Genomic DNA, 24608 nt, shown 5'->3' on the forward strand with positions numbered 1-24608 from the left:
TACCCAATCACTCATTATAGGTAGCAGAGTAATAGTAGGGAAGGAAATAAGTAAATGATATTTGTTTTCATATCTGCATCTACCCTTCTGTGTGCTTGCATTTTAACTCCCTTTTCTACTTCTATCTTAACTTTTCAATCTATTTTCTTCCTGTTTTTTACTACCCTCCATCATTGTCTAATTTTTTTTTTTTTTTTTTTTTTTTTGCGACAGAGTCTCCCTCTGTCACCCAGGCTGGAGTGCAGTGGTGTGATCTCGGCTCGCTGCAACCTCAGCCTACCAGGTTCAAGCGATTCTCTAAGTACCTCATATAAGTGGAATCCTACTGTATTTGTCTTTTTCAGACTGGCTGATTTCACTTAGCATAATGTTCTCAAAGTTCATTGATATTGAAGTATATGTCAGAATTTTCTTTCTTTTCAAGGCTGAATAATATTCAATTGTACCATATTTTGCTTATCTGTTCATCTATGGATGATGCTTAAATTACTTTCAAATTTTAGCTATTGTGCATAACACTGCTATGAACATAGGTGTTCAGATATCTCTTTGAGATCCTGTTTTCAGCTCTTTTGGATGTATATCCAGAAATGGAGTTGCTAGTTCATATGGTAATTCTGTTTCTAATTTTTTGAGATACTACCATACTGTTTTCCACAGCAGCTGTATCATTTTACATTCCCATCAATAGTGCATGAGTGTTCCAATTTCTCCACATCCTCAAGATCATTATATCTCCATTGTAATTTATTCTTCGATCCACTGATTGTTTAAAAGTGTATTGTTTAATTTCTACAAATTTGTGAATTTTCCAGTTTTACTCTGTTATTGATTTCTAATTTCCTCCCATTGTGATCAGGGAAGACTTTGTATGATATTTGTCTTTTAAAATCTATTGAGACACAATCTGTGGCCTAACATATGGCCCATCCTGGAAAATGTCCCATGTGCACTTGAAAAGAATGTGCATATTATTGTTGTTGGGTAGAGTGTTCTGTATATGTCTTTTAGGTCTAGTGGGTTTATTGTGTTGTCTATATCCTCTATTTTCTTACTTATTTTCTGTCTGGTGGTTCTATCCATGATTGAAGGTGGAATGTTAAAGTTTCCAACTATTAATGTAGAATTGTATATTTTTCCCTTTAATTCTACCAGTTTTTGCTTCATGTATTTTGATCGTCTGTTATGAGGCATGTTAATATTTAAAATTGCTCTATTTTCTTATTGTATTAAATATTTTATTAATATATAACACCCTTTTTTATTTCATAATTTTTTGACTTAAATTCATCTTTGTCTGATATTTGTCTAGCCATTCCTGCTCTCTTTTGGTTACTATTTGCATGGAATATCCTTTTCCATCTTTTCACTTTCAACCTATTGTATCTTTTTCTTTTTTCTTTTCTATTATTTTTATTTTTGTTTTTTTTTGTGTGTCTTTGGATCTAAAGTTAGTTTCTTGCAGACAGTATATCCATCAATCATGTGTTTTTTATCCATTCTGCTGATCTCTGCTTTTTGATTGGGTAGTTTAATCCATTTACATTTAAAGAAATTACTGATAAAGAAGGACTTACTTCTGTTGTTTGCTATTTGTTTTCTATATGCCTTATAGCTTTCCCACATCTCACTCCACATGACTCTTTTTTGTGTGTGTTTAGTTGATATTTTGTGGTGAAACGTTTAAACTCCTTGCTTATTTCCTTTTGTTTATATTCCTTAACTATTTCTTTTTGGTTACAATGGAGATTACATTAAACATTCTAAAGTTATAATACTCTAATTGGAGTTTATACCAGTCTAACTTCAATAACATAAAATATCTGGTCCTCTACTATTCTTTCTTCATTCTTTTTGGTTGTTGATGTCATAAAATTATACCTTTATATATTTTGTGTACCCCAAACATAAACTAGTAATTATTTTAAATGCATTAGTCTCTTAAATTATATAAAAAACAAAACATGGAGCCACAAACCAAAGTTACAACAATGTTAGCTTTTAGACGAATGATTGTTTTCTTATAAATGTATTAGTCTCTTAAATTATGTAGATAGCAAAATACTACTAGCTTTTATAAAGGTCCTTGCATTTATTGAGCTCTTTGTTTCTTCATACAGCTTCAAGTTACTGTCTAATGTCCTTTCATTTCACCTTGTAGGACTCCCTTGAATATTTCTTGCAGGGAAGGTCTAGTGGTAATGTGGTAATGAGCTCCTCAGCTTTTGTTTATCTGGCAATGTCTTGTGTTCTCCTTTTCCTGCTTCAGTCCCCCAAGTAGCTGGGACTACAGGTGCATGCCACCATATCTGGCTAATATTTTGCATTTTTAGTAAAGACAGGGTATCGCCATGTTGGCCAGGCTGGCCTCGAACTCCTGAATTCAAGTGATCTGCCCACCCTGGCCTCCCAAAATGTTGGGATTATGCGTGTGAGCCACTGCACCCGACCTCCTTCACTTTTGAAGGACAATTGTACTGATATAAAATTCTTGATTGACAGGTAGTTTTTTCTTTTAGCATTTTGAATACATTGTCCCACTACCTGATGGGCCAAAGTTTCTCATGAGAAATTTGTTAATATTCTTACCAAAGATCCCTTGTATGTGATGAATCACTTCTTTTTTTACTGCTTTCATAATTCTCCATATATTTCAGAAGTTTGATTATAATGAGTCTTGGTGTGGGTTCATCTTGAAGTTCATTGTGCTTCTTGGATATTTATATTTATGTCTTTCATCAGATTTAGAAACTTTTCAGCCATTATTTCTTCAAATATTCTCCTTACCCTTTATCTAGCCCTTCTCTTTCTGGTACTGTCACAGTGTGTTAGTTGGTTCACTTGATGGTGTCTCATATGTCTTTTAGGCTCTGTTCACTTTTCTTCAATTGTTTTTCTTTTTTGTTCCTCAGACTGATAATTTTCATTGTATCTGCAAGTTTGCTGATTCTTTCTTGCCTGCTTAAATCTGCCTTTAAATCTCTCTGGTGAAGTTTAATATTTTAGTTATTATATTTTCAGCTTCAGAATTTCTTTTTGGTTTCTTTTTAGTGTTTCTATCTCTTCACTAATATTTCCATTTTATTCTTAGGTTGTTTTCTTGACTTTTCCCACATCTTCTTTTAGTTCTTTGAGACTTTAAGTTAGGTGTTTTAAAGTCTTTGTCTAGTAGATCTGCCACTGAGAGTCTTTCAGGAAGAGTTTTGGTTGATTAATTAAAAAAAATTTGAATGCGCCATACTTTTCTGTTTCTTCATGTGCCTTATAATTTTTCCTTTTTAAAGACAAGGGCTTGGTCTGTCACTCAGGCTAGTGTGCGGTGGCAAGATCATAGCTCACTGTAACCTCAAACTCCTGGGCTCAAGCAATCTTCCTCCCTCAGCCTCCTGAGTAGCTAGGACTACAGGCCTACCATGCCTGGAAAATGTTATTTTATTTATTTATTTATAGAGGTGGAGTCTCACAATGTTGCCCAGGCTGGTGTCTTGTAATTTTTGTTGAAAAACAGACATTTGAAGTTAATAATGTGGTAACTCTGTAAATCAGATTCTCCCTCTTCTCCAGGGCTTGCATATTTTTTTGTTAGTGTTTTGTTTACTACTTTTAAAAAATGTTACGTGCTGTTTCTGTGTCAACGATCAGCCTGACATGCAAATTTAAGGTTTCTTTTCTAAACCTGCACCTTTCCCTAGGTAAGTGCAGTCACTTTCTAATTTTCCCTGTATATGCATTGTTTTTTAATGTCCTAGTCTTTAATGTCTGACTTCCAAAAGGGAGAAATAGAAAAATAAAGGTAGATTTTTAAAAAATGGAAATGATTCTCCTGCCTCAGCTTCCCAAGTAGCTGGGATTACAGGCATGTGCCACCATGCCCGGTTAATTTTGTATTTTTAGTAGAGACAGGGTTTCTCCATGTTGTTGAGGCTGGTCTTGAACTCCTGACCTCAGGTGATCTGCCCACCTTGGCCTTCCAAAGTGTTGGGATTACAGGCATGAGCCACTGCACCTGGCTCTAAATCTTCTTGAAGTTACTACAGCCAGACAGGGAGGGGCTTATAACAGTGGGGGAGGTGCAACAACCATGGTAGCATACTCCTTTGTCTGAATCTCTGTGATCGGAAGGAGCAATCAATAATCAGACCATAGTTCCCCTCTATTTGGAGGACAAGGTTCTTTTTGCCCACTCTGGCTCCTGCAAGCTGCTCCAAGAATTCAGACACAGCTGTATGCCACATTGCTGGAAGTGGAGAATGGGTAATTGCTGTTATGCTAAGAGCTGACATGACCAAAATAAACTTAATTTACCATCCAAGCCTTCTCCTGGAAGTCGCAAGCTTTCAATAGATTCCAGAGTTCCAAAATAATTACATCAGGCAGACTCTGCCAGTGCAATTGTGTCTAGCTGGGGAAACAGATTCCTGGTGCTTCCTACTCCACCATATTTCTGAAATCATCCCCTTTTTTCCATTAGCTTTTATTGCTCCCCCTGGAAATCAGAGAACTGTGTGTATAAGAGATGGAAGATGAGAGAGATGTGGAAGTGTTATTATGATGGAAGTAGAAATGTCTGAGAAAGTGAAGATCTAGAGGCTCAAAAGTTGCCTGGAGACTCTAGACTGGGTGAGACATGTTTCAACTGTTTTATTCTAGGCATTTAGGGACATGTATCATGGGGAATAAGATGGAGGAGTAGTAGAGGCACTTTAACTTTTTCATAGTTGACAACATTCCATCAAAGAACAGGTCATGTGTTTTCTTTCTTTTCTTTTTTTGCAAATGTCTAAAAAATGTTCTCTAAGATTAGAAATAAACAATCATTATTTTTGTCATAAGTTGGGGTTTGTGTGTTCACACACTGTGCTTCTCTTGGGTAAGTGCCTTTATAATGGTTTGATCTCTGCCCTAGAGCACAAAGGAGTGGCTTTATCTTCATATCTTGTTTTTCAAGATACTCAGCATGTATAAAGTATATCTACAATCCATTTTCTGTGGGTTACATTGTCTAATCCTCAGAAGTTCAGTTCTCCCCAGCAGACAGGACTTGCAGGACTTTGTATGTTAATGACAACAATCTTGAATTCAATGAAGCTTTTGTTGCTTCCACAGCTCCTTTGCAATCTTGTCATTGATGTTCAGCTATCCTACTGCATTGCCATGATTGAAATATGGTCATTCCCAGAGTAAAGCAAAATGACAGACTATTACAAAGTAGTTGGTTTGAAAAGGGACAAATATTACTATCCAAGAAGGGCATTTGGTATCACTAGAACTCTTGGGAGTTCAAAAACTCTGCTTCATTGGAATGGCTTCACTATCCCTGGAAATGTCCGTTTTCTCCTCTTGTCTATCTTATTTTCCCTATGTCTCTCTCAAATTGGCTCCAACTGTTACTTATGTTTTAAAGATGCCATATAAAAGTGCTGATGTTCATAAGGTTCTAGTCATATTAGGGTACTTAACAGAACCATAGCAGGTAACTCAGGCAAATGGATTGTGCCTCATATTCATTATGACCAAACTCGTGAAATGAGACACTAGATAATTCAACATAATCATGCTCCCTGTGTCCTAGGAAGAGAAAAAGAGAAGCAAATATCTGAGCATCTCCCCTCTCCATATAGGTATCCAAGTGCACTTGGAGAATCAAGTTTATTATTTTGGCTGGGGCTTTGGCAAATAACAGAAAACACCTTCTCAATTGAATGAAATGATAAAGAGTTGATTATCTCACATAAAAAGTCCAAAGGTAGATGGCTTCACACGAATTCATTAGGGATCATTTCAACATTTCTTTTTTTCCTTTTTTTTTCCTTTGAGATGGAGTCTCTCTGTCACCCATGCTAGAGTTCAATAGTGAGATCTCAGCTCACTGCAACCTCCACCCCGGGTTCAAGCAATTCTCATGCCTCAGCCCCTCAAGTGGCTGGGACTACAGGCGTGTGCCACAACACCCAGCTAATTTTTTTATTTTTTGTAGAGATGGGGTTTCACCATGTTGCCCAGGCTGGCCTCGAACTCCTGAGCTCAAGTAATCTGCCTCCCTTGGCCTCCTAAAGTGCTGAGATTACAGGCGTGAGCCACCACACCTAGCCCCATTTCAACACTTCTGCTCTTATAGATCTTATCCTAGGGCTGACTTGCCTCATGTTCACAACATGGCTACACCAGCTACACGTATTCATATTCTCAATGCAACATCCAGAGGTGGAGAATGAGACCTGTTTTTAACATTAAGGGAGCTCTTTCCCAGAAGTCCCTTGGCAAATTCTCTTTATGTTTCATTTGCCGGGTTTACATCACATGTCCATACTTGAATCAATTAGCAGCAAAGGAAATAGGAGCACTGCTGCTGACAGATTTATCAGGACGTTCCTGAGTCACAAAGGAAAAGAGGGGACACCTGAATAAAACGTGGAATTTTTGCCAGCAAGGAAGAGTGTAGGAAGTGACAAATGGCTACCCTTAAGATTAAAATGAATCCTAAGTAATGTTGTCAAAGAGAATTACCTGAAATACTCCGAAGAATAAAATAGCAGCATTAAAATGATTTTAAAATGACTAACAACATAATCATGCCAGTTTCATTTTGAAAATTTTAATCTAGTCTTTGTCCACTTGTACATATATTTTACACAGTTGAAATCTTAATTTTATAGTCTATCTTTACCATGTAAAGTAATTATAAACAATATTTGTACACATTTTATATTACGGTTATCATCTTTAATGACTAAATTCTCTTTTATTCAGCTGAATTAACATTTTAATCCAGCCTATATCATTTGATCCTTTTACTACTATTAATATCAGTGCAATATATCTTTAAAGGGGATATTTATATTAAGCACACATCAAGAGTAAGATTATTACCAACACATTAGGAAAAGCGATGGCAAGTAGCTGAAAGATCATCAGACTTGGAGTTGAAGACTAGAGTTTTGTCTTAACTCTGCTATATCCTTGTTGCGTTTGCTTTGGCTGGTTTATCAGTCTTTTGAGCCTCAGTTCTCTTATTTGGAAAAGATGAAGTTGGAATAAATAAATTCTATGCTCATTTCCAGCTCCAATTGTCCATGATTTTATGAATTCTAAGATCCTTTGAAAAGCTTAAGTATTTGGGCCACAGACTAGGAAACTGACTTAATAAAGGCATAGAGATGGAAAATTGGTGGCCACATTATGCCTGTAGAAAACTTATGTTTAGCCAGCCTATTTTTATGGAAAGTGAATGCAAATACTTTTTAGATAGAGCGTGCACCATTCAGTTTGGTCACAGTTTTCTCCACTCCTTGTTGTTTGACACTAGGATGCTTCATACCTTTCTAGTACCTGTCTTGCCCCAAAGGCTTTGAGTTTGCAACCCCTGGAAGAAGGTGACACTGTGGCAATTGAATGACTCCCCAGCCTGAACCCCTGAACCTAGCACCTATGTTTCCATGGAAGTCTTCTATCAAAGTATTGTTGAAAGGCAGCCTTATTTGTTAGCAAGATCTAGTGATGGTTTCCATGTTATGCACATAAACACCTTGTCAGGCATCAGAGACAGGTTGGAAAGGATGATTGATGAGAGTGGGCTTGTGAAATCACACCTGCTGTCACAGCAGATGGGGAAAAAAGCCGGAGTAACCTGTGGAATTGCTGATTCTTTTTGAAAATTCACTCATAAAAACATAATTTTAGCTCTTTTACATACTTTAGATAGAGCCAGTATCACAAACCAAACTCTAGGGGAGCAACTAATATATGAATTTGCAGGAGCAGAATTTCAATAAAATAGCAAGAAGACTTCACCAACCAGGTGAACTGGTATTTGAGCACAGGGGTGGTGAAGCAGCTCTTTCTTTGCCAAGCAAAAATATGTCATTCAAGCTGCAATTGCTGGCTGGCTGCCCACTGGGCCTATAATCATGTCCTCAGTGAATGTTATCCCAATCCATGCATAACTATTGCTTTTGGAGCACAGAATGCATCCTAGAGAGGGAAAAGGATAATATATATTATATATATATTATATATAATATATATTATATATATATAATATATATATATATATTTTTTTTTTACAGAGCAAACCAATAAACAGAAAATGGGAAACATGGGCTTGTCCCAACAGGGAATCCACGTGGACCTGAGGAAGTGCTCTGAGATCTCTTTTGACTTTATTCTGTTGTTGTCTCTGCCCTGAACAGCTTAGCAATAGTTATACTAATTTTACCTGATATGCATTTAAAAATTTATTCAACACAACTAGTTATTGAGTTTCCACTATGTTCTTGGTACTGTTTTATAGGAAGTACAAATCAATGTGTTTGGGAGGGTAGAACATGCACATCTGCCTAAGTTAAGAAGCAAGGAAAGAGTTTAACAGGACTGGAAGAGAGATCCCAAAGTAGGATATGATCAAATCCAAATGAATCTTTTGAACAGTCAGAGCTGTGTGTATGGGAAAGGAAAAGGCAGATCATCTGAGTAGAAAAGGAAGACTCTCCAGAGAAGCTGGGGATTGATTTGGGCCTCATAGGGTATGAGAGTTAGGTTCAAGCTAGGGCATGATAAAAGAGAATAGTTTTACCTACCAGAGTCTGAAGTCTCTGGCAGTTCAATGAGTCATTTATTCATGAATACCTTTGTTCATTTGTTCAACAAATATTTATTGAGAATTAATTCTATGACAGGCCTGTTTTGGGCCCAGAGAATACAGTGAATAAACATGACTGATAGATCTCTGCTCTAATACAAGGAGGTGGAGAATAAAACCAAGTAAAAAGAGAAAGTCTCAGATAATGGTGAACATTATGCAGAGAGGTAGAATTGGGTGACAGTGAATGGGTGACTATGGTAGACTTGGTGCTTTCTTTGCTTCTCTGAAGAGGTGACAGATAAGCTCATATCTGAAAGACAAGGGGCAGCCAACCATGCAAAGGTCAGTGGGAAGAGTATTCCCAGCTGTGCAGAGGCCCTAAGATGGGAACACGATTGGCACATTTGAAAAGGCCAGTGTTGCTGGATGTAGTGGATGACAAGAGAGGTGGAACAAGGTGAGGCTAGGGAGAGAAGATGCCAGATGGTGTAGGAGTTTGCATTTTATTCTAAGTGGGATGGAAGCCCTTTGAAGGTTTAAGCAGAGAAATGATGTATTTGATATGCAGGTCCCTCTTTCTTCTGTGTGAGAGTGGATTACAGCAGGAGCAAGACAGGGTGTGGGGAGGCTGTTATGGTAACTCAGAAGCAAGTTGGTGGCTCCCTGGACTCCACTGGTAGTACTAGAGATGGGGAAGAGTGAATACATTGGGTTATATATGAGGACTTATCAATGGATAAATTGTGGGACATGAGGGAAAGGGAGCTGCCAAAATAGTGATTGAATTGGATCCAGTTATTGGGAGTGTGCTGGTTTCTCTGAAATGCTTAAGGAAGTTCTATAAGAGCACTGAGGATCAATCAATTAGAGGAAGCATGCTGTAGAAATAAATGAAGACCAACCAAATAAGACAGCAAAGGCTATTTATTTGGAATTTGCTATAGTAAGGGAGTCAGCTGTCATCACTTGTGTTTTGGCAAAGGCTCAATGGCAGAGAGAGGAGGGGGAAGCTTTATAATGGAAAAAAAGGGAAGGCTTCAGGTATGCCCTGATTGGAGGCTGGTAGCATGGGGAAGCTGTGGGTTAACTATTATAGAAGCAGAATGTCCTCTGTGATTGGTTAGGGGTGCATATTTTGCTTTCTCTGACTGGCCCTAAGTTGGAAGTGAGGACAAAAATTAGGGAAGCTGTCAGTTATTAATCAAGTCTTGGCCACTTGGGACCAATTGCTATGAAAATTATTGTTTTGCTTCTTGGATTGTCACTGAAGATAGCAATCTGGCTCCCTGCAAGTCTGATTTATAGCAGGCTGGCTCCCTGGTTGCTTATTGTAGATAAGGGGTTGGTTTCCTGGGTAGGTTGCTGTAGGTTGTGGGCCAAAGTTCTGTATCTATGTATGGTCTGGCTAGGGTCTGTATAGTCAATTTCTCAATGCCTTGATAATGCTTGTTTTTATTTCTGAAGTAGGTCATACATTTTGATACATTTTTTCTCTGTGCTCCTCCAAATCCATTTCTCTTCATCTCCTTATTGTTCTCTGTCTTTTTCTTTGCTTCAACCTCAGTTCTGTTGGTGATTACACTTGCCTTCAATAGCTCATACAACAATTACCTCTCCCAGTTGACTATTTTATGACAGATGTTCATCGAGCTTCCAATCCTAAAGCTTGAGGTTGACTAATGAAATTTTATGTCTACTTATTCCAATTGTCAATGGAACAGTCTCCAGAGATCAAAGTGTGGTTTATCAATTGATGCTGATAAGCAAACTTCGTAACTGGGTCTGAGATAAGGTAGATACAAAAATTGAGAGTAAGTATCAGAAACACTTATAGCAATTTGACAAAATACTTTTGTTTCTGTTGAACTTAATATTTAAATTTTAGGCTTATATGCCCCTTTTTACCCCACTTCGTCTTTCCTATAGGTCGATTGGAAATTTTTTAAAAAGCAACAAAACAAAACAAACAAAAAAAGAAGGCCGGGCGTGGTGGCTCATGCCTGTAATCCCAGCACTTTGGGAGGCCGAGGCGAGTAGATCACGAGGTCAGGAGATCGAGACCATCCTGGCTAACACGGTGAAACCCCATCTCTACTAACAATACAAAAAATTAGCCGGGCGTGGTGGCGGGCGCCTGTAGTCCCAGCTACTCGGGAGGTTGAGGCAGGAGAACGGCCTGAACCTGGGAGGCAGAGCTTGTAGTGAGCCAAGATCGCACCACTGCACTCCAGCCTGGGGGACAGAGTGAGACTCCGTCTCAAAACAACAACAACAACGACAACAACAGAACTTTCATAACATATAGTTTGAAAAATACTGTGCTGGATTTCTCAAGTTGCCAGCTCTACAACAACCGGAATGAGATGAGAAATGGAGGCAAGCCAAAAGTTTAATGCTTATACATGGGTCAGAGACAGCATCTGACCTGAATAAATAAGGGCTGCTCTTCCAGCCTGGAAGGCTCCCTCTCCCTGCTTCTCAGAGCAGTTCCTGAGTCAACTGGGGCTATACTGGACTTCTGTTTCACCTACTATGCAGATATAGAGCGTTTCTATTGCATATGGCCACCTCCTATGAATGGAGAGTAAGGGAGGAAGAGGAGGAGATAACATACCTTCCTTGCATCCCAATCACATTTTTTTCCCCAAACGCTATCTCTCCTTCTTAGGGATTTTGTGCATTTAATAATGGGACTTAGATTCCTTCCTACATTAAAGACATAGAGGAATGGAATATCAAATTCCAGAAAAGGAAATATTAAAATAAACATCTTAATTTTTATTTATTAAAGTTTTTGAGTATACATGAGCACATACATATAGTTTGCGAATATAAAACAGTTTCATTTGGCTTTTTTTGATGATGTTCATTCACTGAGTAGATATAACTCAGATTTTCTTGTTTCCTTATTCCTTTGTCATTATACATTCTGCACTCTTGGTCAGTTCTAATTTAAAATATTCTATCCTATAAATAAATTCACATCTGTCTGATCATGTTTTTTAATTCATAAAATATTGTCAAGGTGTCAATCAATTTCTATCCCTGCTTACCTCGAGGACTGTGATGGCATACCCTAAATGATATATCCAAATAACACAGCCAATGTGATTTTTGTAGTCCTGTAAGTCAGTGTTTTAGATTCAGTTTCCTCATTCTGTTTCCATCCAACTTGTGGTTTTGTCTAGCTATGTTTCAGAAGGCACACCATAGCAGGACCCTCTGAATCCTGAATCCATTTTTTGTTTGTTTTTCTTTTTTGAGACAGAGTCTCAGTCTGTCACCCAGGCTGGAGTGCAGTGGCATGATCTCCACTGACTGCAACCTCGGCCTCCTAGGTTCAGGCGATCCTCCTGCCTCAGCCCCCCAAGTAGCTGGAATTACAAGCGTGCACCACCATGCTCGGCTAATTTTTGTATTTTTAGTAGAGACGGGGTTTCACCATGTTGGCCAGGCTGGTCTTGAACTCCTGACCTCAGGTAGTTCACCCAACTCGGCCTCCCAAAGGCTAGGATTACAAGTGTGAGCCACTGCAGGTGCCCTGAATCCTGAATCCATTAAGCTTTCTGTCCTCAACATCTCTAAGATGTGTTGAGCATGCCAACTTCTCTGATCTTACAAAAATGTGGTACATTCTGTCATTAGTTTTTCATGTGATGAACTTGGACTTGCTACCCGCCTTTTTCTGTTACTTTGAAGGCAAGTGTGCTGTCTTGTCTTGCATCCCTTCCTACCGTTGCTTCCTTCCATGGGGAAAGACTGACATGGTTTTGGACATCTTGCAAAGATTTTTTTTTTTTGAAAACACTTAAGTAAAACAAAGTCTCTTGCTGTCAAGTCATTTGTCACTAATGTTCAGAGAAAATTCTGCTTTTCTTAGTCATCAACAGTGAAGGAGAAATAACTTTCTCCAGACTTACCGGAGGCTTGTCTGCTCTCAATTCATAGGAAATTCCCCCAGGCAGGTATCTCCAATCAGCTCTAATCTACTCATCAGTGATTTTCTTTCAAAAGGAAACACTTGAGGCTGAGCCAGAGGCTTGTCAAGTACTTTAGGCCTTTTGGAGAACAGGGAGGAACAGAATAAAGGTGGATGAAGAGGGGAGCCATGGAGGAGCTTGTAAGTCTGCTATTAAATACCAGTAAAACATTTTCTTGAGGTAGAGTACCTGAATTCTAAGGAGAAGAGTGTGATTTCCTCTAAGTTATTTTTGTTTGTTTTTGTCTCATTTTCAACAACTAGGAGATACTTAAAAAAATCTCCATAAAATGAAGACTAGGTACATTCAGCCCTAGTCTAGGTAAGGGATGTCTGGCTGATATTGTACTGATTCACTATGCATAGCCAAGGATGATTGACATACCCTGGCAAAAGTGTGAATATCAAAATGAGAAAATGTTAAATGTCTGAAATCACATAGTAAAATGTATAAAATTATGAAAATATTTCCATTATTCGCAATTTAGCTAAGCAAAGCAACTAAATTCCATAGTAATCTTTATTATTTATGTAATAACAGAAGATGGCAAATAGAGACAATAAGACATAAATTGACTTTTAAACATTATTGGCCTTGTGATTGAACATCTATATAGTTTTATTTTCAGGTTTAAAGTTCATTCAAAGTGGGGAGGGGTAGCCAGTATGTTGCCATCTTGAATAGTGCAATTAGGATTCCAAAGGGTTAAATATAAAGCATTTATATTTATAATATTATAAGATACTTTAAAATTATAAAGTATCTTATTCACATATAAAACATCCATTTACATAAGAAGAAGTTGGGGAGATCTGGCTTGACAATACTGTGGGACTAAGCTTGGGCAGAGAATGGTTGATTGGATCACAAGCTTAAAATCAGCAATCTGGTTAAAATAAAGGAGACATCCACAAAACTTCAAAGCTGTGCAACTTTAGGCTGTATAAACAAAAGTATACAAAACCAGGGAAGGAATATACCTGTTGTACTCTAGACTGTCTAGGTAACCTTTGGAATATCTTTGTGTAACAAGAGCACATTTTGAGCAGGATGGCCATGTTGGCAGAGGGATTGCTATCCGTAACATAGGAACTGTTTTTGTTGTTCACTTGGCCTAGTTATTTCCTATTCATGTTGTTTGTATCAGTAGTCACTTCTTTTTTAATGCTAAGTAGTATCCCATTATTTATCAATTTCCAGTTTTTGGTTATTACAAATAAAGCAGCTATGAACATACATACACAAATCTTTGTATGGATGTATGCTTCTTTTTATTTTACTTTATTTCTACTTTTTCATTTTTAGTTTTTTTGAGACAGAGTCTCACTCTGTCACCCAGGCTGGAGTGCAATGGCATGATCATGGCTCACTGAAGCCTGCAGTTCCTGGGCTCAAACAATCCTCCTGCCTCAGCCTACCTAGTAGCTGGGACCACATGCTCACATCACCATGCTTGGTTGGATATATGCTTCTTTTCCTGTGAATAAATACTGAGGCATGGAATGACTGGGTCCTGTGATACGTATAAACCAGTACCACACAGTTTTCTAAAGTGGCTGTACTATATTACATTTCCACCAACAATCCATAAAAGTTCCAGCTCTACATCCTTACTGAACCTTGTATGGTTGACACTTCTATGGCCAGTCTTTTAAATTTTAGTCATACTAATAGATATGACCTGATGTCTAGTGTTTTTAACTTGCATTTCCCTAATGAATAACGATGCTGGGCATCTTTTCTCGTGCTTGTTTACCATCTCCATATCTTTGTGTTAGTGTAGTATCTATTCAAATCCTTCCCTCATTTTATATTGGATGTTTGTTTTCTTATTATTGAGTTTTAAGAGTCCATTATACATTCTAAATACAAGTCTTTTATCTAATATATGCTTTGTAGATATACTTTTTCCAGTCTATGTTTGTCTTTTTATGCACCTGATAGTCTTTTATTTACTTTTTCCTTTTTTTTTAAGTCAAGATCTTGCTCTGTTGTCCAGGTGGAGTGCAGTGGCGTGATCACAACTCACTGTAACTTCAAACTCCTTGGTTTCAGCGATTCCCCGGCCTAAGCATCCTGAGTGTCTAGGACTATAGGTGCACTTGGCTAATTAAAAAAGTGTTTTTTTTTTTTTTTTTTTTTTTTTTTTTTTTTTTTTTTTTTTTGTAGAGAAGAGGTCTTGCCATGTTTCCCAGGCTGGTCTTGAACTTCTGGCTTCAAGTGATCGCCCCACCTCAGACTCCCAAAATGCTGGGATTACAAGCATAAGCCACTGCATCTGGCCAATAGTGTCTTTTAAAGGGCATAAGTATTAAATTTTGATAGAGTACAATTTACTAATACTTTCCTTTTAATGGATTGTGTTTTGGTGTCTCATATAAGAAATCTTTGCCTAACCCAAGGTCACAAAGATTTTCTTCTAAAAGTTTAGTATTTTCAGGTTTTATGCTTAAATCTATTATTTCTTTTGAGTTTGTTTTTGTTTATGGTACAAGACATGGATTGAAGTTCATATTTTTGCATAAGAATTTTCATGTTTTCTACCACCTTTTGTTGGCAAAGTTATTCTTTCACCATTGAATTACCTTTGCAACTTCATTGAAAATGAGTGTCCATATGTATCTAGGTATATTTCTGGACTCCTCTTTTGTTCCATTAATATATTTGTCTATCTTGACACCAATACCAAACAGTCTTGTTTACTGTGGCTATATACGTCTTAAAGTCAGGTGATATTAGACTTCTCTAACTTTGTTCTTGTTTTTCAAATTTGTTAGGCTATTCTCAAATATTAAGGCTATTCCTTAATATTTCCATATGAACTTTAAAACCAGTTTCTTATTTTCTATCAAAAAGTCTGCAGAGATTTTTATTGGGATTGCATTTATTCTACGGATCAAGTTATATAGATCTTCTATATAAATCAATATTGAATCTTTTAACACATAAACAAAAGTATATCTATTTATTTAGGTCTCAGTTTTTCTCAGCAATATTTTTTAGGTTTTAGGGTGCAGGTCTCTTTTATCTTTTGTCAGATGTATCTTTAAGAAAATTTCATATTCTTAATGCTATTATAAATGATATTGTTTCATAATTTCTGTTTTTTTTTCCTTTTTTTGGAGATGGAGTCTCACTCTGTCACCCAGGCTGGAGTGCAGTGGTGCAATCATGGGGCACTGCAGCCTCAGCCTCCTGGGTTCAAGTAATCCTCCCGCCTCAGCTGGTCTCGAAGTCCTGAGGTCAAGCTATCTGCCCACCTCAGCCTCCCAAAGTGCTGGGATTACGGGTATGAGCCACTACACTCAGCCTGGTTTATAATTTCAATTTCCAATTGCTTGTTGCTATTATATAGAAATACAATTGCTTTTTATAGATTGATTTCGTATTCTGCATCTTACTTATTTAGTTCTAGTAGGATTTTTTTGGGTAGATTTTTTGGTGTAGATTTTATACACAGATTACCATGTCATCTGAAAATTATGACAGTTTTATTTCTTTCTAATTGGCTAGCTTTTATTTCCCGATCTCTCTATAGCTATAGATAGATAGATATCTATAGATAGAGAAATAAATACACATACACTTCTACACTTAATTTATAAAACATACAAATATGTTTTTGTTTTTTTAGAGGCAAGGTCTTTCTCTGTTGCCCAGGTTGGAATATAGTGGCACGATCATACCTCATTGCAGCTTTGAACTCCTGGGCTGAAGTGATCCTCCCACCTCAACCTCTCAAGTAGCTAGGACTATACAGGTGCATACCACCATGCCAAGCTAATTTTAAAAATATATATTTTTGTAAAGACAGTGTCTCATTATGTTGCCTAAGCTGGCTTGAGCTCCTGGCCTCAAGGGATACTCTCACTTCAACCTCCCAAAGCATGGGGATTATCAGTGTGAACCACCATGCCCAGCAAAAAATTACACCTGTTATATAGAATTTAAAAATTCTTACTGTTTCATTTTTGATAGTTTTTGTTTTCATGTGAAATTCACTAATCTTTTCTTCCATGATGTCTAACATGCCATTAATTCCATCCAACAACATTTTCATCTCCCATATTGTCTTGGTCCATTCTGTGCTGCTATGACAGAATACCTGAGACTGGATAATTTATAATGAACAGAAATTTATTTGGCTCACAGTTCTGGAGTCCGGGAAGTCCAAGTGTGTGGCACAAACATCTGGCAAAGACCTTTGTGCTGTGTCATCTCATGGCGGAAGGTGGAAGGGCAAGAGAGGGTGAGAGCAAAAGGAGGTTGAACTTGCTTTTATAATGAGGCCACTTTCAAAATAGTTAAACCACTTTGGTGATAGAAACATTAATCCATTCATGAGGACAGAGCCCTTATGACCTAATCAGCCCTTAAAGTCCCACCTCTCAACACTGTTGCACTGGGGATTAAATTTCCAACACACAGACTTTGGGGGACACATTCAAACCATAGCATATATCATGATTTTCATGTCTAAAAATTCAATGTGTTTTTTTTTCTTTTGCAGGCCTCTACATAACTTTTTAAATATAAAGAATACAGTAACAATAATGATGTCAATGTCCTTACCTGCCTATTTAATATCTGTGTTAGTTCTAAGTCAGTTTTGACTGACTTATTCTTTCCCTCATTATGAGAGTTAATAACTATTGGAACTAATCTCTGAAAGAGATAAAAAGAAATTTTACTGTAACAATTGATTAGAAGGCCTAAAATTAAACAGTTCAGATTATAACATAAAACAAGAAAAGTCATGAAAATTGTTTTCAAAGAGAAGGCGGATAGATGTATTATGAATTGTTAAGAACCTGCAAGTACAAGCTATACTATTGGTGAGAGGAAGGTTAAAACAACAACAAATCTCTATAATTGAAAAGTATCACCAGCAGCAACAACAAAGAAATACAATTAGAAACTCAGAGAAAACTGAAAATGCATATAAGAAATTTATGTTATGAAAATGAAGTGAATTATACTGCATGATATGAGCAACTGATGGAAATGAAAAAGCAGTATTTTCTGAAATAACAAAGCAAAATTTCAGATAATTCAGAAAGATGAAGAAGAAAAACTAATGCTTGGTATTCGTGTATACTTTCTTTAGGCTTGTCATAATTACTAAATTTAATCATATTCCTGTGATGTATTTAGTTTCCCTGTTTGAAACTAATTTGTTTTTTTTATAGGTTATTTTCTTTTTCATAGGAGCTTGTCCCTATTTATCTCCTCCATGGGTTCAAAGTTTTTAAAAATAAAAACTTTTCTGTTGTTATTTAGGCTTAGTAGTATCTTCAGATGCTTAAAGACGGTTGATTAAGTATTGCCTTTTGGAAACGTAAACTTACGCCCATTAAGCACATGTTGAAAGACTCTTCACACAATCACTTAAACCCCTTCATGTTTTTTCTTTTTCTTTCTTTTTCTTCTTCTTTTTTTTTGAAACTGAGTTTCGCTCTTGTTGCCCAGGCTGAAGAACAATGGCGTGATCTCGGCTCACCGCAACCTCTGCTTCCCGGGTTCAAGCAATTCTCTTACCTCGGCCTCCCGAGTAGCTGGGATTACAGGCGCACGCCACCACACCCGGCTAATTTTTTGTATTTTTAGTAGAGACGGGGTTTCTCCATGTTGGTCAGGGTGGTCTTGAAGTCCTGACCTCAGGTGATCTGCACGCCTCGGCCTCCCAAAGTGCTGGGATTACGGGCGTGAGCCACCACGCCCGGCCCATGTTTTTTCTTTTTTTTTTTTTTCTTTTTCTTTTTTTTTTTTATTATACTTTAGGTTTTAGGGTACATGTGCACAATATGCAGGTTTGTTACATATGTATCCATGTGCCATGTTGTTTTGCTGCACCCATTAACTCGTCATTTAGCATTAGGTATATCTCCTAATGCTGTCCCTCCCCCCTCCCCCCTCCCCCCTCCCCACAACAGTCCCCGGAGTGTGATGTTCCCCTTCCTGTGTCCATGAGTTCTCATTGTTCAATTCCCACCTATGAGTGAGAACATGCAGTGTTTGGTTTTTTGTCCTTGCGATAGTTTACTGAGAATGATGTTTTCCAGTTTCATCCATGTCCCTACAAAGGACATGAACTCGTCATTTTTTATGGCTGCATAGTATTCCATGGTGTATATGTGCCACATTTTCTTAATCCAGTCTATCGTTGTTGGACATTTGGGTTGGTTCCAAGTCTTTGCTATTGTGAATAACGCCGCAACAAACATACATGTGCATGTGTCTTTATAGCAGCATGATTTATAGTCCTTTGGGTATATACCCAGTAATGGGATGGCTGGGTCAAACGGTATTTCTAGTTCTAGATCCCTGAGGAATCGCCACACTGACTTCCACAATGGTTGAACTAGTTTACAGTCCCACCAACAGTGTAAAAGTGTTCCTATTTCTCATGTTTTTTCTTAAATTGTTTTCCTTAACTTCAAAGACAAATTTTTGGATGAAATATTTTCTTTTTAATAAATAATTTTCTGAAGTTCAGTGACACCTAAAGTTTCCTTTTAGTTTATTTTTACTGTCAGATTCAAATAAGATTATATTTTATAGCTTTATTTAGAAATAAATAAATCTGTATTCACTGTGTTGGATGAGAAATTTATCATTCATTTACTTTCTTCATATTTCCTCTCCCAAGTTCTGGATTTCATTAATAAAATCTGAGATTTTATAGACAGATTACTTTTGTTATTACCTTTCAGATTATTTACCATCTTTCTGACTGAAGAGTTACCTGTGGCATTACTTTTACTTTTAAAAAAGATGAATAGCAATTATTTTTTATTTTAAGGTATTGTAGGTAGCACTCCCTGTGAAGCAGACAGTGAGAAGCATCATAGCTCAACTTGTTCCCCTGCTCAATCCTGCTTTCCAGGATCCTTATTATTTCTAGGTAAGATTTCTCAGGGTTGTCCTCTAGTACTGTCCCCAGGCTCCCTACAGATGTCACTGCCCTTTCTGTTTTCTCTAATTTCAGTGTTTTCAGTTTTGTCTTTCAGTTAATCTGTTGTTATTTGTTTTATGACTGTTTTTAATTATCACAATAATGATTTTTTCTTTTAATTCCTCCTGAAGTCTTCTTTTATATTGCTTTCTCTGTAGTATTGGTTTTAGTTTCAGAGATACAATGTTCTTTCTTGAGAATTACAAAAGAAACTATAACATTTTGGGGAAATTTCTCCTTCAAAGAGGACAATATTTTCTCTATTAGACTGGTCTCTTTTTTTGATTATTTACATTTTTTTTAGAATTACATTTAAGTTGATAAATTAGGTTTTTAGTTGTATCTATTTGTATTACATTTTAGTGGATGCTATAGGGTTTATAATATACATCTGTAATTTTTCATTGTCTATTTAGAATTAATATTGTCACATGAAATGTAGAACTCTTTTAACTATGTAGGTTCATTTATTCCCATCTCTATCCTTTATATTTTAGTTATTATATATATTACATCTATACACATTATAAACCCTAACAAAATATTATTATTGTTTTTGCTTTAAGCAGTTATATGTAGTCTAAAGAAATTAAGAGGAATACATAGTCCTATATATTTATCAGATATTTGCCATTTCTGATGTGCTTCATGCCTTCCTTAAGATTTTGCTTCACAAATCAATAAGCAAAAAACAATCCCATTGAAAAATGGGCAAAGGACATGAACAGACACTTCTCAAAAGACACACAAGTGGCCAAAAAGCATATGAAAAAATCCTCAATATCACCAATCGTTAGGGAAATGCAAATCAAAACCATGGTGAGATACCATTTCATACCAGTCAGAATGGCTATTACTAAAAGGTCAAAAAGTAACAGATGCTGGAGAGGTTGCAGAGAAAAGAGAATGCTTATATACTGCTGGAGGGAATGTAAATTAGTTCAGTAATCTTATTACTGGGTATATATCCAAAGGAATAGAAATTGCTCTCCTGTAAAGACATATGTATGAGTATGTTAATTGCAGCCCTATTCACAATAGCAAACACATGGAATTCACCTAGATGCCCATCAATTGTTGACTGGATCAAGAAAATGTGGTACATATACACCATGGAATGATATGCAGCCATAAAAAAGAATGAGATGATGTTCTTTGCAGAAACGTGGGTAGAGCTGGAGGCCATTATCCTAAGTGAATTAATGCAGGAACAGAAAACCAAATGCTGCATGTTCCTACTTATAGGTGGGAGATAAACACTGACTACACATGGACACAAAGAAGGAAACAATAGACACCAGGACCTACTTAAGGGTGGAGGGCGGGAGAAGGGTGAGGATGAAAAAAACACCTATTGGATATTATGCTAATTACTGAAGTGACAGTTATCTGTACATCAAACTCCTGTGACATACAATTTACCCATGTTAACATACCTGCACATGTTCCAACCTAAAATAAAAGTTGGAAAAAAAGAAAAAAATGCGTTTCATATGGCTAAAAAAAAAAAAAAATTGGTTTCATTTTCCTTCAACAGGAAGAACTCCCTTTATACTTTCTTACAGTGCACATCTGCTGGCAATGAATTATTTTAATTTTCTTTCTTTTTCTTTCTTTCTTGAAGGATATTTTTGCTGAATGTAGAATCCTGAGTTTATATTTTTCTTTTGGAACTTTAAAATTATTCTCTCTTCATCTTTGGTATTCAGCAGTTTGACTATGATGCTGCTAGGTATGGCTTTGTTTGTATTTATTCTGCTTATAACTGAATTGCCTAAGGTGGAATCTGTGAATTTATGTTTTTCACCAAAATTGGGAAAATTTTGGCCATTACTTTTTCAAAATTTTAATGCTTCATTTTCACACTTTTCTCCTTTAAAGATTTCAGTTGCATGTATGTTAGGCCATTTGACATTGTCCCACGGGTTTCTGAAAATCTGTTCATTTTTTTCAATTTTTTTTCTTATTTCTATTTTTTCAGATTGGAAAATTTCTATTAACCTATCTCAAAGGATTGTTTCATTTGTCATCTCAATTCCATTAAGTCCATTCAGTAAAATTTTTAAATGTTTACTTTTTTAGTTCTTGAGTTTACATTTAGTTTTTAAAATATAGTTTCTACTTCTCTGCTGAGATTTCTTATCATTTTATTCATTGCAATTGTTTTTCTTTACCTCATCAAGTATAGTTATAACAGCTGCTAATCCAACATTTGGGTCATCCTGGAGTTGGTCTCCACTGATTTCTTTTTCTCTTGAGAACAAGTCAACTTTTCTCATTCTTTGTATGTTGAGTAATTTTGCATTTTATTCTGGACATTGTGAATGGTAGGTGTGGATTTTGCTGCATTCTTCTAAATATTTATTTCACTGGCATTGTTTTATTAGGCAGTTGAACTGATTGCACCCCCAAGATGGAAACTTTGCTTTTTAGGTAGCAACTCAAATCTCAGTTCATTTCTTTTGTCTTTAGTTGGAATTTGCTCCACAGAGATATAGTTCAGGAGTCAACCAGAGATTTAGGCAGAATTTATACACAGCATGTAGAGCTTCTCCTTTCTGACTGCTTTTCTGAGATTCATTCCTTAATTTTCAATGGCTGTGGTTTCCCCAGGACTGTCCTCTCATTCTTCAGACCAGATGGATTATGATTTTCTAGTAGTTTTAGCTGCTTTGAGCAGCTGCTGACTGCAGCTTGCTTTCAGTTGCTGACTGCAGCTTGCTTAACACCATTTGAAAAATGGGAAATTCATCATGTGCCTATTCCTTTTTTTACAAGTTTTAACACTCCTCCAGAATCTACCTGCTTTTATTCACTCTCTAAGGCTTTCAGATAGTTTACTTCTTATATTTTGTGCGAAGTTTATAGCTGTTACCTGTAGGAGAATCAGTCTGGTTGGATCTTGCTTTGGCATACCAAAATTGGAAGCAAATTCCTTTCTTTTTAATTGCAGAAATTTTATAAAGGTCCAGTAATTTTTCTCTGCTTACTCATCTTTAGGTTGTCAACATATGCTTGACAATTATTAGCTTACTGTAAAATATGAGTTGGAATGGGTTCTTTAACATACTGTGGTTGTCCCTTTCTCAATACTTCAGTCCAAAACAAAGAAGTATAAACTGTTTAGTTATATTGGAAATCCATGTTACTAGTGTAGAGATGCTTAAGTCTCCAGGGAGTGGAAAAGCAGCTGGAGCCAGGAGAGAACTGTAGAGAATTCTGCCTCTGTGCCAAAGTATGTCTCTTCTATATATGAATTGGGATAACCCTGGCAATGTCCCTGATTTTTGCCTGACAAGGAGACCTATACCAGATGTTATATTAGAACTAAGCCTCTTCTATACTCAGCTCAGTGAAGTTACTAGAAATAACTTGGTAATAAAACCTGTCAATACTGAGTTTGAACTCTTGTAAATAGTGAGTTGCCTATCACTGGAATCATTCAAGTGAGAGCTTGATGATCATTCCTCCTTTATTATTATTACCTCTATACTTACTAAGAGGGGTGGCAGGAGAATATATCACTGCTTTCTCCTTGGCACTCAATAGCTATAGGTTATATAAATATTTATTGAATTCATTGCATGAATGAATTAGAAGAGAGTTTTCTCTATGGTATGAGAAGGCATATTTTGCATTCTGAGGAGAAGAAATTAAAAAGTTAGGGTAAATATTGTCAAATGTCTTTAATTCAGAATATTTTGTTGGGAGGAATCATGGATAGTGTATTAGAATATTTTAAAAGAAAAGCAATGATTTGATTACAATCAATTAACATGAAATAATCAGCACATGAAGCTGGCTACCACAATAGCTGTTTTAAAATAATTTCAAATTATCCCTTTGGGAGAAATTTGAACTAAGATGGAAAGGCTCATGGCAGGCCCTCAGAACCTAGGTGAGTTCATATGTTCATCTTCGCAACTTTCTTTTGCTATTTCTTTATAATCTTAAAGAAGAGGCTACCTGTTCATTTGTCACAAAATTTGAACAGGTGTTCCTTTGCCTTCTAGTCTAGCTTATCCAAAACAGCACAAACAGATTGTCCTAAACAGCACACAAATGAGTCTTATTTCCTATTCAGGAGTGGTAGAACAGTCTTGGTGTTCTTAAGTCCTTTGTCATGACAATGCTTCTTTATTTATTCTCAGGAATCAGTGTGCTCTATTTAAAGGTATTGGCACAGTCATATTGGCTTTTCAAAACTATTTGTAATATAAGGTGAACTGGACACTAGAATGAATCTGGAAGATTTTAATTGCTCTAGGAATTTCATCTAGTTCTCACAGTGACTTCAATCACAGCTATTATCCAGTTTACACCTCCCAATCCTGCCCTCACTTTATCATACGAATGAAGCAAGACTGCATAAGTAGAATGGCATTCACACAGGAAGCATTCATTAAATGTTTGAATGAAGAAATGGGAAATGATCTATTTTATTCATCAGATACTTGGAAACTAAAGTTAAATAATTCTTCCCTCATTTAAAGTTCCACAGACAGATATTTAAAAGCTTTGGTAAGTAATTGATAGTGCTCTGAAGTCATATTAGCTGCCATTTATTGCTCACTTTGATATGTACCAGGCCACTTCTAAATCCTTTATATGCATTATTTCGTTTATACCTTACGATATCGTATGAGCCAGGCATTGTTATCTTTCTTTTACAGAGAAGAAATGGAAGTATAGAGGGGTTGGTTAACCAGCTGACGATCACTCTCTCAGGAAGCTTCAGAGCTGAGATCCAAGCTCCAGGGTACTTGGCTTCAAGGCCAGAGCCACTAGTCTAGAGTGTCATAGGTAAGTAGCCATTATAGAAGAACAGCTGAGCAATTTTAAAACACGTTGTGAAATCACATCAAATCTTGAGGGGAATTAAGGTGAAAAGGAGATGATCTAAAAGGGCAAAATTTGCTTTTGTGTAAGTTTTACCTGAAACTCTGAGCATATATCCCCCAAGCTGTCATAGGGAATATAGTAATCTCTCCCCTGTTCCTTCTCAGATTAGAGCTAGGTATTTATGGAAAATGTGGTATCTTAGAAATGTCAACCAAGGAAGAAGCTATTGGTGGAAGAAAATTTGGCCTCC

The 24608-nt window shown here is 36.7% G+C and overlaps 1 protein-coding gene across 1 annotated transcript in view; it reads right to left on the minus strand.

The window, feature by feature from the left end:
* DRD3 (dopamine receptor D3) overlaps positions 1-16846 on the minus strand; it is a 70947-nt gene extending 54101 nt beyond the window's left edge. The window contains exon 1 of the mRNA XM_055259653.2: positions 16712-16846. The gene's annotated coding sequence lies outside the window, so the exon portion shown is untranslated. The remainder of the gene's footprint in view (positions 1-16711) is intronic.
* Positions 16847-24608: the final 7762 nt, after the last annotated feature.

Source organism: Symphalangus syndactylus, chromosome 21 (genome assembly GCF_028878055.3).
Source record: "Symphalangus syndactylus isolate Jambi chromosome 21, NHGRI_mSymSyn1-v2.1_pri, whole genome shotgun sequence".
Lineage (NCBI taxonomy): Eukaryota > Metazoa > Chordata > Mammalia > Primates > Hylobatidae > Symphalangus > Symphalangus syndactylus.